Source organism: Pseudophryne corroboree, chromosome 1 (genome assembly GCF_028390025.1).
Source record: "Pseudophryne corroboree isolate aPseCor3 chromosome 1, aPseCor3.hap2, whole genome shotgun sequence".
Lineage (NCBI taxonomy): Eukaryota > Metazoa > Chordata > Amphibia > Anura > Myobatrachidae > Pseudophryne > Pseudophryne corroboree.
In genome coordinates, this window is record NC_086444.1 from 624487611 (window position 1) to 624503756 (window position 16146).

At 43.5% G+C, this 16146-nt stretch overlaps 1 pseudogene; it reads right to left on the reverse strand.

Moving 5' to 3' along the window:
- Positions 1-13004, reverse strand: part of LOC135039287 (cyclin-dependent kinase 5 activator 1-like) — an 80709-nt pseudogene extending 67705 nt beyond the window's left edge.
- Between the last annotated feature and the right edge of the window lie 3142 nt (positions 13005-16146).

Consider the following 16146-nt stretch of genomic DNA (forward strand, 5'->3'; position numbering starts at 1 on the left):
TTTCCTGGTAATGTATGATTGCCATCACCTGTGGTGAAACACCTTTCTTATCAATTAACTAGCTCACCACAGGTGATGGCAATCATACATTACCAGGAAAGTCCAGGAACAGAGCATTTTCTCCCTCATGGAGAGGGTCAGGTAGGCAAGTATGATATACTGTATTCAATTAGGCTGTGACTGATAGGCAGATAAATGGTTTACTTATGATAAATCCTGTAGATAAGAATACTATAATTTCAAAGTCACAAGCATATATTTTGATGTCAGGACCTTGATTAGCTGTCCCCGTATTATATACTGTTCTATTTTCACTCATAAGCGTTTGTGTTAAGGAAAAAGACCCAACTGTACGGGCTGTTACAATGTTGCAGCATTGGGTAATAAAACCGCAACACTGTAAGATCTAGTATGACACAGTGTGACTCTTCTTAATAAGCCTCCTAATAACAGTCTCTGTAGGCAATGTGCTTCTGCTATTATATATGCATATTAATTACTATAGCAATATAGGCAGGGGCATTGAATACCAACGACAAATGGTAATCCATGTCAGGGTTATATTTAATCTGTTATGACAATAGGGAATTAAGGACAAGCTGTGATATATACCTCAAAGGCAAATAATAGTGAGGATTTTGAAGGCTGCAGTAACTTGTCGGACCCTGAATGTATAATCATATTTATTAAAGTTTATCCTCACACTGAATAGTGAAATTATTATATGGTGGTCCTGGTTCTATAAACACCAATAACACAGCATATGGTAATATAACAAATTACACACAGTGAATACTTTTAATTGATACAGTATCTTTTATTTAATAATATTCTTCCGTATATGGGTGGTCATTCCGAGTTGTTCGCTCGCAAACTGCTTTTAGCTACACTACTGGGAGTGAATCTAGCATAGTAAAATTGCGAATGAAAGATTCTCAAAATTGCGATTACACACCTCTTAGCAGTTTCTGAGTAGCTCCAAACTTACTCGGCATCTGCGATCAGTTCAGTGCTTGTCGTTCCTGGTTTGACGTCACAAACACACCCAGCGTTCGTCCAGACACTACTCCGTTTCTTCAGACACTCCCGCGTTTTCCCCAGAAACGGTAGCGTTTTTCCGCACACACCCATAAAACGGCCTGTTTCCGCCCAGAAACACCCACTTCCTGTCAATCACATTACGATCACCAGAACGAAGAAAATACCTCGTAATGCTGTGAGTAAAATACCTAACTGCATAGCAAATTTACTTGGCGCAGTCGCACTGCGGACATTGCGCATGCGCACTAAGCAGAAAATCGCTGCGATGCGAAGAAATTTACCGAGCGAACAACTCGGAATGACCACCATATTTCACATCATTTTAATCGTATGACATTAAAAGTTATATTTTAGATTAATTATAATCTTTTCTTCTTTCCGTGCGCCAACAAAGAGACAATCTTTTCTATCCTCGTTTTTGTCCTCAATTTTATTGTCTATGGTAGCACTCCCAACATATGATTGAGAATTGTAACCACAATATATGTATTACTGGGGTATTCATTAGACTCATAAGAATAATTGATTTTCGACTTGTGCAGAATATATTCCCCCCATTCCCCTTTCCCTTATTGGTTAAAGCGAGGACAGGCAAACCATCCCGCTGGTCGAACCCACCCCTAGGTGTAGTGTAGCCGTAGAGAGAGAGGATTCCACATGCTGCTGCTGGTTTGTACTAAATGCCCATCTCTGCTTACTGCAGGTGAGCAGCTCCTTAAACAGAACTTTTAACATTCTTCACACTCAGGCTGTGCTGTGCCTGGCTTGTATAGGAAGCTTTGTGGCCTTGACCTGACCTAACCTAAGCTGGGAGCTGGCTGCACAGTGATTTAAGAATAACCTTCCTGATACTGCAGCTCTCCAAGGCACTCAACCCCTGACCTCATTCTTATGACAATACAGCCCTGTCCTTCACGTGAGGATTTTTGAAAGTCCCTGCTAGAGCTGACTCCGACCTTGTACAGAGTTCGAGGAGTCACCCCCACTGACCTGTCACACACACTTCTGTCCGAGTCGCACTTCCAGGTCCTGCAGGTGCAGGCTGCTGGGTCCTAGAGCCCAAGTGCTGTATGGCTCCAGGGCACCCTGTGCGATTACACGGGTTGCCCTGCCATGGATTCCAGGCCCCTCAGTGCCCTTGATCATTTGCTTTTAAGGTAGCACAATTGCCACGGCTCTGGCTTGAATGAGCATCTGTGCATGCGCAGACAGCTCACAGCAGCCGCAGATTGGGGGGAGCATGGCCACTGAAGTTAGCAGGGGACTGGGCCGACCGGTGGCCCGATCCGGCCCTGGTCTAAGCCAAACCATGAAAAATATCCCCAGCCCGTTTTTCCTACTCCACCAATCATTACAGTTGGCAGTATGTATTCAGGCAGGAATTGTCATCCGCCAATCTCAGATTCGTCCGTCAGACGGTCAGATGGTGAAGTGTGATTTGTCACTCCAGAGAATGCGTTTCCACTGCTCCAGAGTTTAATGGGGGTGTTATTCACACTATTTCAACCAATGTTTTTCATTGCATATGTTGATCTGAGGCTTGTCTGTGAACACCCATACCATGACGTTCCTGAAAAAAAAACAGTTTTTGTTCTGACATTGGGCCTAATTCAGACCTGATTGCTGTAGTGCGAAAACGCACAGCGTCCGTTTATCAAATGACTGCGCATTCGTACGGATTGTAGTGCGCAGGCATGAGGCCAAACTGCAAAAAAAATCCTGCGTCTTTTTTTATCGCTAGGCGAACACAGGCCGATTGACAGGAAACGGACGTTTGGGGTGGTAACTGGCCGTTTTCCCAAGCGTTTTCAGGGTGGGTGTGTGACGTCAGCTCCGGCCCAGTCAGCCTGTTTCTTTCTCACTGTAGGAGTGAGTCCTGGGCTACGCACAGACTGCACAGACTGGAAAAAAAAAACATTAGATTGTTACATAGTTACATAGTTAGCGAGGTTGAAAAGAGGCAAAATGCCCATCGGGTTCAACCTGTATTCTGTGGTAATGTGTTCCTATTATAATGCACCTGCTGAAGTAATGGTTTAGTACCAACTATGATTCATACCACTCCCAGATATTAATGACACTATGTTAAATGCTATAACTCTAAATACATTTTCCAGTTAGAAATGTGTCCAATCCGTTTTTAGATGCATTCACAGAGCCCGCCATTATTACCTTCTCCAGCAGGGAGTTCCAAATCTTTATTGTCCTTACCATGATTAACCCTTTCCTACGTTGTGTACGGAATTTTCTCTCCTCTAGCCTCAACGAGTGCCCACGTGTCCTATACCGAGTTCTTTTAATAAACAAATCCCCTGCTAATTCATGTAATGACCCTTTACATATTGAAGATATTAATAATGTCTCTTCTTAGACGCTTCTTTTGTAGTGTATACATATTTAACCTAGTAAGCCTTTCCCCGTACCCCAGTGTCTCTAACCCTTTAATCAATTTAGTAGCTCGCCTTTGAACTCTTTCTAGTTCCCTGATATCTTTTTTATAATATGGTGCACAAAGTTGAACACAATATTCCAGGTGCGTGATTTGTACGGTATCCGTTCACATGGTCGACCATGTTATGGTCGACAGTCATTAGGTCGACCACTATTGGTCGACATTGACATGGTCGACATGGACACATGGTCGACACGTGAAAGGTCGACACATGAAAAGGTCGACATGAGTTTTTTAACTTTTTTTTCTTTTAGGGAACTTTTCCATATTTTACGATCCACGTGGACTACGATTGGAACGGTAATCTGTGCCGAGCGAAGCGGTAGCGGAGCGAAGGCACCATGCGAGGGGACGCGGTGCACTAATTGGGGTTCCCAGTCACTTTACGCAAAAAACGACACCAAAAAAAGTTAAAAAACTCATGTCGACCTTTTCATGTGTCGACCTTTCATGTGTCGACCATGTGTCCATGCGTCGACCACGTGACCATGTCAATGTCGACCAATAGTGGTCGACCTAATGACTGTCGACCATAACATGGTCGACCATTCATACCGGAACCGATTTGTACAGTAGCAGGATTACATCCTCGTCCCTTGTCTCAATGACCCATTTTATGCACGCAAGCACTTTACTTGCCTTTTTTGCTGCATTTTGACATTGTGTACTGTATTAAGCCTATTATCTATGAGCACCCCCAAATATTTTTCCACCACAGTTACCCCTATATTTTCCCCATTTAGAGTGTAGGATGCATGTGTGTTTCTTGTCCCAAAATGCATATCTTTGCATTTTTCTATATTGAACCTCATTCCCCATTTAGACACCCAGGTTTCGAATTTAAATAAGTAATTCTGAATTAATTACCTTACACAGTTTTTTATAATCTGCAAAGATTGACACTGTGCTTTATAGTCCTATTCCTAGATCATTGATAAATATATTGAACAGTAGCGGGCCAAGTACGGACCCTTGTGGTATTCCGCTGACTACTGGTGCCCAGCTGGAGAACATCCCATTGACCACTACTCGTTGTACTCTGTTATCCAGCCAATTACCTATACATGTGCAAATAGTATATCCTATGCCAAGTTCCCTTAATTTGATGATCAGTCTCCTGTGAGGCACTGTATCGAAGGCTTTTGCAAAATCTAAATACATCACATCCACTGCTTTTCCCTGGAAAAGATTCCCGCTCACTTCCTCGCAGAAGTTAATTAAGTTAGTTTGACATGATCTGTCCCTTACAAACCCATGCTGACTTTTGCTAATAATCTTATTAACCTTTAGATAATCCTCTATGCTATCCCTCAAAATACCTTCCTCTTTTTTACCAACCATAGAGGTTAAACTAACTGGTCTATAGTTACCAGGTGTTATGAACCACAGGTAGTGGTTCATTCCTATTTTATGTTTATAGTTCTCTTGCAGGCCAGGATTTCCCTTTGCTCTGGTTTAGAAGATTATTGTTTGCTGTCAGTGGTGAGTCTGTGTAATTGCAGCCTGTTTCCATGTGTCACGAACCGGTCTCTCACCTTTGCGGGTTCTGGGGTTCATCCGTTGCCAGTGCGGTTGCTCGCGGTGCTGTGCGCCCGTGTGGGGACACGGCATGATCAATGGCACAGGTAATGCAGAGTCTGGGAACTGTGAGTGCGGGGATCAAATGGCCTAAGGCACTGCGGTGTGTCTGCTGTATAGGAGGTGGCCATGTTGGAGACCAAATAGCTAATACTGAGCACTTGTGAAAACACCTGTGGGCAGGTGTAAGCCAATCCCGTGCTTGTGCTGCCTTTAAGTAGGCTGGGATTATGTTACTCTGGGCCAGTGCTTTGTTGTATCAAAGCTGTGCTCTAGCTCTGAGCTCTCTCCGTGCATTCCTGTGTGATTCCCGTGGTCCAGATATCGCCTCCGTTCCCAGAGGTCCGTCTGCAGCCTTCACTGCTGAAAGATCCACCGGCTCTCCGCTGTGCTGTCAGTTAATTGCACTCCTATTGGAAATAGTTGGATTCCCAGTGTCCTGCATGAGGTTACCTTGTCAGTCTGCCTATCATTCAAAGTCTGGAGGATTCTGTTTCTCTCAGCTGTTCGTTTGTTCAACTCTGCATTTAACCCATTCATCACCTTGTCTTCTACTACAGTTTCACAGTGATCTCCAGAACCCGCAAGTAACCCAATTCAGTACTTTTTATTTGCTATGTTGTCATTACAAGGATAATTCATCACAGTTTCTCAGTTAACCCTCAAAACTCCATTGCAAATTCTTACAGTTAATTCACCATGTCTGCATTAACCAGTTAAACACAATCTGCAGTTCAGCATCAAAGCTTGTTTATATTTGGACAATTCAACATTTATTCTTCAGCTTGTTTTTGCATATGTTTCCATGAACATTTCTTTTATTTATTTTTGAGTTTTCTCTTGCATATTATTTCTGCCATTCTTGCAATATTTCAGTATAATGATGATTAACAACTAGTCATTTAACTCCTTACTGAATTGTTATTTAATAAATATATGAAGCGGAACTTTCTTCGTCCTCCCTGCTTTCTTCATACCCCAGCACCTACACCTGTGGTTGGTTCCGGGTTAACGGATTCACAAAAACACCCGGGCCTGACAGTAAGCACTGGCCACATGGATCCGTCAAGTGACCAATTCGCAGGAGGCGGTGCTACGTCAGATATCCTTTCCCGTCTGGAAAACCAGGAGTCTATACAGACACAAATAGTGCAGTTTATGCAAACTATGGCAGACCGTTTAGAGACTCTTCATACAGCTATTAAAACGTCTCAAGTTCAGATTCCAACTCCGGTTGTCCCAGTTACCACTACAGCTTCTCCTGTGATGCTGCCTACGTCCCGCTTGCAGTTACCCTCTCCAAGTAAGTTTGACGGGACTCCAAAACTTTGCAGAGGATTCCTGAATCAATGCGAGATCCAGTTCGAACTGATGTCCGCCAGTTTCCCATCAGCTCGTTCTAAGGTCGCATATATTATTGCCCTCCTCTCTGGTCAGGCTCTGGAGTGGGCATCACCATTATTGGAGAGAGGTGATCCTATCCTCTCTAATTACAAAGAGTTTGTATCTTCCTTCCGGAGAATCTTTGACGAACCAGGCAGGACCACCTCAGCATCCTTGCAGATTCTCCGTCTACGTCAAGGTTTACGTCCTGTCAGTCAATATATTATTCAGTTTCGCACGTCTTCAGAGTTAAACTGGAATGAGGAGGCCCTGATCGCCGCGTTTTGGAATGGACTTTCAGAGAGAATCAAGGATGATTTAACTATCCGGGACGTGCCAACTAAACTGGATGAATTGATTTCTCTCTGTAACAAACTTGACCTACGCTACAGGGAGCGATGTTTAGAGAAATCCAGGGCAGAGCGATCCAGTCCACGTTATCATCCTAGGCCTCGACAAGACTCTTCTTCACAGTCTCCGGTAACGACAGAAGAACCTATGCAGATTGGGCGCTCTCGCCTCACAGAAGAGGAACGACTTCGTCGTCGACAGGGTAACCTCTGCATGTACTGTGGGTCCTCCGAACACTTAGTTAAATTCTGCAAACTCCGACCGGGAAACTCTCGCTCCTAGCTTATTCAAGAGAGGTTAAGCTAGGAGTTACTCTAGAATCACGTTCTGGGAAAGAGCCGACCTTGTCTATTCAATTAGAAGTTCCAAGTTCTACAGTGAAAGTTTCAGCTCTCCTAGATTCCGGGGCAGCCGAGAACTTCATCTCCTCAGCCTTTGTCATGCGGTCTAAAGTTCAAACCATGCCTCTGGAAGCAGCAGTTGCCGTTACAGCAGTGGATGGAAGTCGAATTCCAGATGGTATAATTACTCATCGAACCGTATGTCTCAAGATGAAAGTTGGTGTGCTCCATTCCGAATATCTCTCCTTCTACGTGATTCCCAAAGCCTCTCAAGATGTGATACTTGGTTTACCTTGGCTGCAGAAACATAATCCTCAACTCAATTGGCAAACCATGGAAGTCCTTTCGTGGGGTAAATCTTGTACCAAGGACTGTTTAGCCTCTATTGTACCTCTCCGGTCAATTAGCCTTCCCGACCTACCTCCGGTGTATCAATCTTTTGCAGATGTTTTCAGTAAACAAGCAGCATACTCTCTACCTCCTCACCGCGAATGGGACTGCCCAATCGTCCTGGTTCCAGGCAAAACCCCTCCTAGGGGACGAATTTATCCGCTATCCATCCCAGAGACGCAAGCTATGTCTGACTATATACAGGAAAATCTAATCAAAGGATTTATCAGACCATCTTCTTCACCTGCAGGAGCCGGATTCTTTTTCGTTAAGAAGAAGGACGGTGGGTTACGACCATGCATAGATTACCGTGGACTCAATGAGATCACTGTGAAAAACAAGTATCCATTACCCTTAATTCCAGAATTATTTGACCGGGTAAAGGGAGCTACTGTGTTTACAAAACTGGATCTCCGAGGGGCCTACAATTTAATCCGCATCCGTGCAGGGGACGAGTGGAAGACTGCTTTTAATACCCGGGATGGGCATTACGAATACCTCGTAATGCCCTTTGGTCTTTGTAATGCACCTGCAGTTTTTCAAAGCTATGTGAATGAACTTTTTCGTGATCTTCTCTACAAGTGTCTAGTAGTGTACCTGGATGATATCCTAATATTCTCTAAGGATCTAAAGTCTCACCGTCACCAAGTTAAAGAGGTACTGACACGTCTGAGGAAAAATCAACTTTATTGTAAGTTAGAGAAGTGCACTTTTGAAGTATCTTCCATACCGTTCCTTGGTTACATCATTTCGGGATCAGAGCTATGTATGGATCCAGGTAAGGTACAAGCTATCCGAGATTGGTCCACTCCTTCAACTCTCAAGGGGATTCAGCGATTTCTTGGCTTTGCGAATTTCTATAGGAGATTCATCAAGAATTATTCTACGTTAGCTGCTCCCATCACAGCCTTAACTCGCAAGGGAGCAAATCCTATGAACTGGTCTTCTGAAGCAATCAAAGCCTTCTCTGATTTAAAGCAAGCCTTTGTGTCAGCCCCCATTCTTCGACAGCCTGATTTGAATCGTCCCTTTCTACTAGAGGTGGATGCATCTACAGAAGCAGTAGGAGCTGTGTTGTCACAAGTCTTTGAAGATAAAAAGGTCCATCCCTGTGGATATTTCTCCCGTAAGTTCCTCCCGGCAGAACGTAATTATGCAATCGGTGAGCAAGAGTTACTTGCCATCAAGTTGGCATTTGAGGAGTGGAGATACCTTCTAGAAGGAGCACTACATCGCATTACAGTTTATACTGATCATAAGAATCTTCTGTATCTGCAGTCAGCTCAGTGTTTGAATCCACGACAAGCTCGATGGGCGCTTTTCTTCTCACGATTTGATTTCAAACTCACCTATCGTCCAGGGTCTCAGAACAAAAAGGCAGATGCCCTTTCCCGGTCCTTTGCTTCTTCTGAATTAAATGATGCTACCACGAATCAAGCCATTGTGAATCCTATGTCCTTTTTAATGACTCGAACCTCTCCAGTTCCTCCGCTTGGTAAGACCTTTGTCGCCACAAGTCTTCGAAAACGGCTGCTTACCTGGGCTCACTCCTCTTCCTTCATGGGTCATCCTGGGGTTCTAAAGACTCTCAAATTTATTCAACAGTCTTATTGGTGGCCACGTCTCAAAGCCGATGTCCAAGAGTTTATAGCAGCATGTCCTAAATGTGCCCAACATAAGAGTCCAAGAAGTTCTCCACCAGGTCTATTACATCCACTATCCATACCCAAACAACCATGGACTCATATCTCAATGGATTTCGTGACCGATCTACCTCCATCAAAAGGGCGAAATACCATTTGGGTGATAGTGGATCGATTTTCGAAAATGGCACATTTCATTCCATTAACTGGGTTACCATCAGCCCCTTTACTAGCCAGATTGTTCATCTCTGAAATCTTCAAGTTGCATGGCCTTCCTCGAGAAATTATCTCTGATCGGGGAACACAGTTTGTGGCCAAGTTTTGGAGGTCGCTTTGTTCATCTTTAAATGTCAAGTTGAACTTTTCTTCTGCATATCATCCTCAGACAGATGGACAAACTGAGAGAGTCAACCAAGACCTTGAAACATTTCTCCGGCTATATATATCGTCCTCACAGGATGACTGGGTTGACTACCTTCCATTGGCAGAATTTGCTCATAATAATCTCTTCCATTCATCTTCAGAATCTACGCCCTTTTATATTAACTTCGGTTTTCATCCTCGTGTGCCAGAGTTTCATCCATTGCCAGCCCTAGAGGTTCCAGCGGCAGATCAAGAGCTTCAACGTCTATCTAGCATCTGGAGTTGTGTACGTAAGTCCTTGGTCAAAACTTCCGCTCGTTATAAATCTTTTGCAGATAGAAAACGTAAAGCTGTACCGAATTACAAAGTGGGAGACCAAGTTTGGATTTCTACGCGCAATCTCAAGTTCAAAGTTCCTTCGAAGAAATTTGCTCCCAGGTTTATTGGTCCATTTCCCATTGTAAAGGTACTCAACCCTGTGTCATACAAAGTCAAGTTGCCACCCTCTTTGAGAATTCCTAACGCCTTTCATACATCTTTACTGAAGCCTTTGATTCTCAATAAGTTCCGTACTACCCAGTCCAAACCTCCTAAAGTTCACTCTTTGCAGAATGAGGAATTTGAAGTTAAAGAGATTGTGGACTCACGTTCCCGATATGGACGTTTACAGTTTCTGGTCGACTGGAAGGGTTACGGTCCGGAGGAGAGATCCTGGGTTTTCTCTGAAGATGTTCATGCTCCAAGACTGGTACAGAAATACTTCTCCAAAAATCCTGACAAAGTTCAAAGGTGTTCGGAGACCACCCGTAGAAGAGGGGGTACTGTCACGAACCGGTCTCTCACCTTTGCGGGTTCTGGGGTTCATCCGTTGCCAGTGCGGTTGCTCGCGGTGCTGTGCGCCCGTGTGGGGACACGGCGTGATCAATGGCACAGGTAATGCAGAGTCTGGGAACTGTGAGTGCGGGGATCAAATGGCCTAAGGCACTGCGGTGTGTCTGCTGTATAGGAGGTGGCCATGTTGGAGACCAAATAGCTAATACTGAGCACTTGTGAAAACACCTGTGGGCAGGTGTAAGCCAATCCCGTGCTTGTGCTGCCTTTAAGTAGGCTGGGATTATGTTACTCTGGGCCAGTGCTTTGTTGTATCAAAGCTGTGCTCTAGCTCTGAGCTCTCTCCGTGCATTCCTGTGTGATTCCCGTGGTCCAGATATCGCCTCCGTTCCCAGAGGTCCGTCTGCAGCCTTCACTGCTGAAAGATCCACCGGCTCTCCGCTGTGCTGTCAGTTAATTGCACTCCTATTGGAAATAGTTGGATTCCCAGTGTCCTGCATGAGGTTACCTTGTCAGTCTGCCTATCATTCAAAGTCTGGAGGATTCTGTTTCTCTCAGCTGTTCGTTTGTTCAACTCTGCATTTAACCCATTCATCACCTTGTCTTCTACTACAGTTTCACAGTGATCTCCGGAACCCGCAAGTAACCCAATTCAGTACTTTTTATTTGCTATGTTGTCATTAAAAGGATAATTCATCACAGTTTCTCAGTTAACCCTCAAAACTCCATTGCAAATTCTTACAGTTAATTCACCATGTCTGCATTAACCAGTTAAACACAATCTGCAGTTCAGCATCAAAGCTTGTTTATATTTGGACAATTCAACATTTATTCTTCAGCTTGTTTTTGCATGTTTCCATGAACATTTCTTTTATTTATTTTTGAGTTTTCTCTTGCATATTATTTCTGCCATTCTTGCAATATTTCAGTATAATGATGATTAACAACTAGTCATTTAACTCCTTACTGAATTGTTATTTAATAAATATATGAAGCGGAACTTTCTTCGTCCTCCCTGCTTTCTTCATACCCCAGCACCTACACCTGTGGTTGGTTCCGGGTTAACGGATTCACAAAAACACCCGGGCCTGACACCATGTGGTTGGCCTCACCTGTTTGCTAATTGCATCTTGTCAGTTTGGAGTCATGCAACAGGGCAGCTGCACGACATAATTAATTAGGCCTCTCTGTTATATGCTGGCTCAGTGCAATTCACAGACGCTGGTGATATTTCTAGGTTTCCAGTCTTCCAGAGTGCTTGAGTTCCTGAGCTCCTGTCTAGCAGTGTCTGTCTAGCTGCTTCCTGTGTCGATTCCTGTGTCAGTCCATGTGTCTGATCCCGTGTCCTGCCGTGAAGCGTTCCTGTCCAGAAGTCCTGTGGCTTTGCCTATGCCTGGTCGAGTTTCTGGCTTCTTGGTGTCCACCGGTCTGTCGTTTGGGATTCTGCCTGTCCTCCAGTTCTGAGAGTCTGTGTCGGCAGCATTGGGGGTTCCTGTCCGTTTGCCAGTATTTGTACCGGTTCCGTGAGTAGCGGCTTTGCCGTGTCTGTCGGCCTAGGCCGCTGTATTCCTTGGTTGTATCTGTCACTGGTGTTTTGCAGAGGGTTCTGCTTATGCTGTCACCGCCGGTACACAAAAGTATTGTGTCGGCGTGTGGTCAGCATTTCCTTTGTTGTTCTTTTCCTTTGGCGGCAAGGCGCACATACATTTAGTTTTAGGCTAGTCAGTAGCCCCTGGCTTTGGTTGTTTCAGTTAGAGGGCCCCTTGTTATTACCCTGTCTCAGTTCACGCTTTGTCTCTCTTTAAGACCTGAGGGGGCATTGGAGTTGGGCAGAACTAATCCGCCATACAAACGCGGCTGCCATGGGCCCAAGAAACCATTGTCATGCAAGCGTGAATTGACAACACGGGTAAAACAACGGAGGTAGGGTGCCAGAGGCAATTCCCGTTCCATTTCACCGAATCCAGCATTACGTCCTGGTGCTCTAGACTCTCTTCATAACATCTCCCTTGTTCTGAGCACCAGGAACCTAACACCAGGGTTATTTTTTGTTCCCTTTTTAAATAAAGGTACTACCTCCGCTAGGCGCCAGTCCTTTGGTACCAAGCCTGATCTATCATCATTTATCAAAGCTCCCAGTTCATCTTTTAATGGGCCTACATTCTCCTTCTTTAACCTTTTACTGTTTATGTATTTATAAAACTTTTTAGGATTGGATTTACTCTCTAAAGCGATTTCCTTTTCGTTTTTAATTTTAGCTGTCATTATTTTTTTGCATTCCTTATTGCATTCCTTATAATACTGGAATGACTCCTCCCCTCCATTAGATTTAAATGTTTTGAAAGCATGCCTCTTAGCCATTGCTTCTTTGACCTCCTTATTAAGCCACATAGGTTTGTGTTTAGTACTTCTGTGTTTTCTTCTCATGGGAGCGAATTTGTGAATATTGCTATCAAGCAACCCTTTTAAAGCATTCCACATTTCCGTTGTGTCTTTACAATGAAACGAAACTTCCCAGTCAATGTTGTTTAGTGCTCGTCTCAGCATATTGAAGTTAACTTTTCTAAAGTTAAATGTGTTAGTTGCTCCCTTATAGCTATGTTTCTTGAAACTGATGTTGTATGTGACCATATAGTGGTCACTGTTTCCCAAGGTCTCCCCAACTTTAGTATTTGATATAATGTCCACATTATTGGTAATAACTAGGTCCAGAATAGTTTTACCCCTAGTTAGGTCCTCGACTTATTGAGTCAAGTATTGATCTTATAATGTATTTAAGAACCTGCTGCTCCTAGTTTTTACACATGAATCGCTACTCCAATTTATATCAGGATAGTTAAAATCCCCTAACACTAGGATGTTCCCTATTCCCACAGCTTTTTTTGAATTTATATTTTATATAATTTTTATTGACAAGTGGAATAATTACAAGTCAAAATAAGAACGACATGCATTGTGTACAAAAATCAGTAAATACATACAGTAACCGTATGGGTACTCCAAGTAAGCCCTAAGCAATATCAAAGCTGAACATTAGAGGAAATAGACAAACATCGTAGCAATAAAAGAACAAAATGGGGTATGTAAACAGCAAGGAATCTTGTAATCAAAAGGGGGCCACAGTGTCAAGGGTCTCTAATAAGTACCATTTAGTGTCTTTAAAACATTTCCGTAGGGCCTCTTTTATAACCGGGGGAAGTATTTGAACGTAGGGTAGCCAAATTTGGAAGTATTTTTCAACTTATCTTTCTGTAAAGCAGTATTGGTCCAATCTAGGTGAAAGAGGTGTAAGATCCTAGGGTGTAGTAGTGAAATGGGAATGGGGTCAGTGGAGATCCATTGGGAGAGGATCGTCTTCTTAGTGGCGGCTGCCAGTTTAATTAATAAAATGTGTTGCCCTTTGGATAATCTGTTGGTCGTGGGTTTCGGATATATACCCCAAAATGCCCATGTCTTAGTAATTGTGAATTGTAACTGTAGATCCCATTCCCGCAGCTTTATCAATTTGCTACAAGAGTTGTTCCTTGTCATGTACGCCAATATCCGGTTGCTTGTAGCATGTGCCAATGACTAGTTTCTTTGTTTCTGTGCCCCCACTTGTGATCTCAACCCACAGCGACTCCAATTTATCTCCAGTACCCTCGTAAATACCATCTATTAATTTTGGTTTTAGAGATGGTTTAACAAAGAGACATACCCCTTCTGCCCTTTTGGTAGCCCTATCCCTCCTGAAAAGAGGATATCCCTCCAAATTCGCAACCCTGTCGTGAGAGTTGTCCCACCATGTTTCTGTAATACCTATAAATATCATACTGGGACTTTGATACAAGCCATTCCAATTCCCCCATTTTACCTGATAGGCTTCTTGCATTCGCAAGCATACATTTTAGCTTAGCCTCTCCCTCGCCCATTTGTTTTAATGGTATCTTATCTATATTTACGAGAGCCTTTCTAGAATTACCCTTACCGACTGTTATGTTCCTTCTCCCTCCCTTTCCACACCCATCATACTCAATATAACCTTCCTCTCCACTATCTCTATTTGACCTATTAAGACTTTCTAAACCCCCCTGATGTTAGTATCTTCCCTTATGCTATGGACATCATTTTCTATATATCGTATTGTTGAGCCATATTCATCATTAGGTAATAAACTGGGATTGTCTTGGGCAATACCTGTTTCCATATTTCCGGTGCCAATGCCCATGCAAAAACCCTTGCCCTTGCCGGCTGATATTTTGCTCCCCCCTTCTCCACCCCCAAATTGTTCACTACCCCCATCCTTACTGTTCTCACTGCTTGACCCGTAGCTTCTAGCTAAACCCTCCCCCCAGGCTCCTAGTTTAAAAGCTCCGCCCACCTTCTAACCATCTTTCCCCCCGGCACCGTAGCCCCCTCCTCATACAGCTGGCCGGTGTTTGCAAAACTTTTCGCACGGCATAAGCAGACTTGCACGGGGTGGATTTTCACTCTGCCTTGGTGGGGACTATCTGATCTCAAACCTTTGCAAATTCGCAGAGGTGCAATTAGGTCTGAATTAGGCCCCTTGCTTCTAGGGTATCCAATTGAGAAGTCAATAGGTCCACACCACATGGTTGACATGCATTAGGTCGACAAGTACAAATGGTCAACAGATAAAAGCTCAACAGGGTTTAAAGTTGACAGGTGCAAAAGATCGACAGTTTCAAAAGGTCAACATGAAAATGGTCAACATGTTTTAAATTGTTTAGACATGTTTTTTCAACACCTGCTTGATTAACTATCCAAGTGAACATCTTTTGCGAGCGAGCTCCAAAGCCCAAAGCATTGTGAGCGTCAAAGCGCATCGCCCCCATTTTCCGGTAATGGCGAGGCCAAGAACTACGTCTCGAGACACAGTTTACGTAACATCTCAATCCACCCTATGACAGCATGCCTGAGTAAGCTAAGGTATTTGCATTGCTGTGGATTGCAATTGCAATCCATGCTGAATGAGGGCTTATATACAATCGCTTAAAAAGCCACTCCGCATAGTCCACAAATCCTTCTACACGCCCTCACTAAATGTAGTCTACACATGGGCCCTCATTCCGAGTTGATCGCTAAGAGTCATCGCATCGCAAATGTACGAAATGTAAGTATCTGCGCATGCGCAAATGCGTGATTACGCATGCGCGAGTACATACGTACGACAACTGTGCAAAATTACTCAGAAAAAATAAAGCCGTAACTGCCAAACGAAAACGAGGAGTGGCGTGGGCGTGGCGGAGGCGAGACTTCGCAATGCTCCGACAAGGGCGTGAAAGTGGGCGTACAGTGTGGGAGTATTCAAATAAACATTGTCGCTGTTAAAACTAACATAGGAAACCGTAGCAACATTCACGCAGCAGCAGAGTAGGTCTGCAGTTACTCTACATTTGCGAAGTACTGGTACAAGTGTGTATGCAGTAATTAGCAGTTAATTGGATATCACATTCATCTGATGTCCAATTACTTGTTAATTAATGAGCAGATGAAAGTTACCAACCAGCAATTGTCTGAACACACATTACATGTTTAGTCTACTCACATAGAAATCTCACACACTGCCAAATAAGGGTGTTTATTTTTTTTGAAATTGTTGTGTAAGCCTTTTTAAAACTTGTTTTAATGTGTGTAAGACTCCCAAATACAAGCAAATGAAAATTTTTGTGAAAGTGTTTGAAATCTGCATAATTGTTTAAAAATAAACCAACACCAACATAATGCAGCATACACTTTAATTTAGGCTTAAAAGTCACAATAATATTTGATT